Raw genomic sequence first — 2,891 nt, forward strand, 5'->3', positions numbered from 1 at the left:
GCGTATGGGTCGGCAACTGCAAGATTGAATGCGTGAACAGAGGAGATGGTATCAAGAGTAATGGCAACTGTTAAAGATCGTTGGGTCAAGGCAAAAAGGACCACGATCTTAAGGAAAGAGTGTTGGTCTCCCTTGAGATGAGACAAGCCATCACTGTGCTTCGATGCGCGTCTTCAGTGAGTTAAATGGAAGCATGAGACTCATGAAGCAGTGTGCAGATCATTTCAGAATTAATTTCTTAGCATGGAGCTCCATGCAGTTAGATGATGAAGGACTGCAAGGTCGATCTTTGTTTCTGCACTATGACCAAAATTGACAGGAGACGCAACAACAAAAAGGGAGGCCATGCCTAAGTACAATTGGGAAGCCAAAGGACATGTATCAGAGTCTACCTTGCACAGAGTGCCTTAGTAGAACAAAACCATCTCCTGTAATGGAGAAGAGTGGGGAGTTTAGCAGATGTGTGAGAGTATTGAGATGTGAGTGAAGCGCATAGTGATAGTGAGGTTGAAGCACGTGAGAGGACTTTGTCTAATAGTGCAGCAAGAGCAACGAGAGTGTTATGTGGAGAATGGTGAGGGTAGTGCTGAAGAGAAGTCAATGAAGAGCCCTTGATGGTGAGGTTAGAGTGCAGAGGAAGTGTTGCTGAGAGCAGCAAGAGGAGTTTGCTACAAGTGAGCACAAAAAGCAAATTGCGGAAGTTGAATCTGCAGACAACCATTTATTGGTATTTTACTTGTATAATTGTATGCCTTTGTTTTCAGTTTGAAAATTGTATGAAATAATAGAAAAATGGCAAGGGCAGGTTAGCTCTTGCATACTGAAAGGTTGGTGCTTGCTAACCAAAGGCAGGTTGGTGCCTGCATACTGAAGAGGTTGGTGCCTCTTGGAAAGTTGGTGCTTGCTAAACAAAGGCAGGTTGTTGCCTAGACACTAAAGAGGTTGGTGCCTCTTGGCAAGTTGGTGCTTGCTAAACAAAGGGGGTCGGTGCCTCCTGTGAGTGGGTGCTCACAAACAGACACATGTAATTAAGTGGATGCTTAATTTACATCATAAACAAACAACAATTTTGTGGGTTTTTCCCTCTGGGTCTCCACGTGAAAAAAATTGTGTCAAGTGTGTGCTGCTCATGTGATTGTTGTTTGAATATGTGTGCCTGAAATATTGTTGGTTAACTGATTTATGAATGAATTATCTCACAAGCTAAAGATTATAAGAAGAGACTGTAAGCATAAAAATAAAAAGAATAGGAGTTTCTTAATTACTGATTCACCCCCCTCCCCTTAGTAATTCCTTATTTCAACAATTGGTATCAGAGAAAGGTTCCTTCAACTACAATTTAAACACTGGAAGATAGATCTATAAGGAATTATGTGTAGGCTAGAGAGTCAAGAAGCTTACTCAAGTAGGATACCAGTCCTTGAAGAGACCAACAATGTCTTTTGGAAAGTGAGAATGGAAGCACATCTTATGTCTATGGGAGTAGAAGTTTGGCCTTTATTACTAGTAGACCACAATGTCCCTGATATTTCTCCAATCGATGTAGATGGAAACGAATTATGGTTGGGCAATAGTAAAGCCAAGAGTGCCATTCTTGGTAGTATTAATCAATATGAAATGGTAAAAGTTATGCATTGTAAGACTGCTTATGAAATGTGGGTAAAACTTAACCAATGTCATGAAGGAGGTGACAAATTCAAGCAAGCAAAGCTTCAGACTTTCAAAATGAGGTTTGAAAGCTTGAGAATGAATGAGGATGAAATCATAGAAGAATACTTCCTTAAAGTTGATGAAGTGATTAATATGATTAGAGGACTTGGTGAAGAAGTCAAGGAAGAGATGATCGTTCAGAGCGTATGGAGATCTCTACCCATGAGATTTAATGCCAAAATATTAGTTATTGAGGAAATGGCTAGTTTAAAGGATCTCAAGATGGATCAATTGCTTGGTACTCTGACAACCTATGAGATGAGAGTAGGAATAAAAAATTTTGAACCAAAGGAAGTGACGTTCAAAGTATCTAGAAAGGGCAAGGAGCACAAAGATCATCACAATTGATCCAGCTGTGAATCTGATTAGGAACTAGCTCAGCTAGCCAGAAAACTGAAGTGTGGCTCTAGGAAAATATAAAGGGAAGTTTCCCTTTAAGTGTTTTGATTGTGGAAAAGTGGGACATATCTCTTCCAATTTCCCTTATAAAGAAAAGGCTAAAAGGGAAGAGGATATGAAATTTGGAAACAAGTCTCAGATACATCAGAAGAAAAATCCCTATAAGAAGAAGGTGTTCTACTCCAAAAAAAGATAGCTCAGCGCTAGAGTCAGACTGTGAAGGCTCATTAGAGAATGAGTCAGATAAGTATCTTCTTATGGCCTTTGAAATTGACTCCAAGAAATAAGGTATTATGGGCTCTGAAGAGGAAGAAGAATAAGGAGTAGTAGATCTTGAAGGGGAACTCATTAGTGCCCTTGATGAATTAACAAAAGCAAGGAAGAATAATAAGAAAATGAACAAACAATTACAGCTTGCAGAGGAAGGTATGTATAACTTTGATAATGAGGAGTTTTCCTATATAAAAGAAAATCTTGAAGAAGTTATCAAGAGTAAGGATAGTCTAGTCCTTCTATTGAAAGAAAATCAAGGAAATTGTGAGGGACTGGAAGAGGAGAACAAGTAGTTGAAACAAGAGATGCTTAAATCAAAGAGGAAAATGAGCTCACAGATATGCAAAGATGATATTCTGTCTTTGAAAGTTGAGTTGGAGGAGGCCAAACGAAAAGAAGAGGTTCTTCAAGACCTGATTCAAGAATGGGAAGAGAACTGTCAGAGTCTTGAAGTAGAGGTTGTCTCTCTGAGAACCAATCTTGAGAAAACAAAGACCGAGAAGGTTCTA

The sequence above is a fragment of the Pinus tabuliformis genome, chromosome J (assembly GCF_031772625.1).
Source record: "Pinus tabuliformis cultivar Carrire ecotype Pingquan chromosome J, CPIR1, whole genome shotgun sequence".
NCBI lineage: Eukaryota > Viridiplantae > Streptophyta > Pinopsida > Pinales > Pinaceae > Pinus > Pinus tabuliformis.